This window comes from Octopus bimaculoides, chromosome 2 (genome assembly GCF_001194135.2).
Source record: "Octopus bimaculoides isolate UCB-OBI-ISO-001 chromosome 2, ASM119413v2, whole genome shotgun sequence".
Lineage (NCBI taxonomy): Eukaryota > Metazoa > Mollusca > Cephalopoda > Octopoda > Octopodidae > Octopus > Octopus bimaculoides.
In genome coordinates this window covers 124557717-124558527 of record NC_068982.1, presented here as the reverse complement: position 1 = coordinate 124558527, position 811 = coordinate 124557717, and positions in this window count along the sequence as shown.

Here is an 811-nt window from a genome sequence, read left to right as displayed (position 1 = left end):
CCATTAATTTGCCCCTATCTTTTTCTATTTTCCTCTATCTCTTTCTCTCATACTTTAAGTTTTCCCGTTTCTTTCTTCTAATGACTTAGACACACACGTTCTAATTCATTCAGCGCAAATCTCCGTTCAAATTCCCTTCTATCTCTTTTGCAGTTGCATTTATGAATTAGTTTTGCAAGATTCCCGATGTGAAATCGTGTGTTGAAACAGATTTTGTTATATCTCGGGATGGTAATTTTTTTTCTTTCAGATAAATACACACACTATAAGTCGTACGATATGAGTCTTTTGCAGTTTTTTTTCATTTGACTTTTACGATATTTTTTCCTCTCTTGATACCACAGTGTGTGTGTGTGTGTGTGTGTGTGTGTGTGTGTGTGTGTGTGTGTATGTGTGTGTGTGTATTATTGACTGTGGTGGTCGTCGTGGTCGTGGTGGTACTTGTTATTCCTGTATTTGTTATGAACTTGCGCATAATTGCCAACACCGATGGCCAAAAAATAGAAGACAGATACAAGCCAGAGACGAGTTCAAACACACAACTTAAAATATGAATATCGTGTCAATTCATTAATTATTCATTAATTATATTGTTGTCTTTTTTTCTTTCCTTCTGTGTCTCTCGAGACCAAAAGTTCTTATCCTTCACTTGTTCCATTAATTCCATTAATTTGCCCCTATCTTTTTCTATTTTCCTCTATCTCTTTCTCTCATACTTTAAGTTTTCCCGTTTCTTTCTTCTAATGACTTAGACACACACGTTCTAATTCATTCAGCGCAAATCTCCGTTCAAATTCCCTTCTATCTCTTT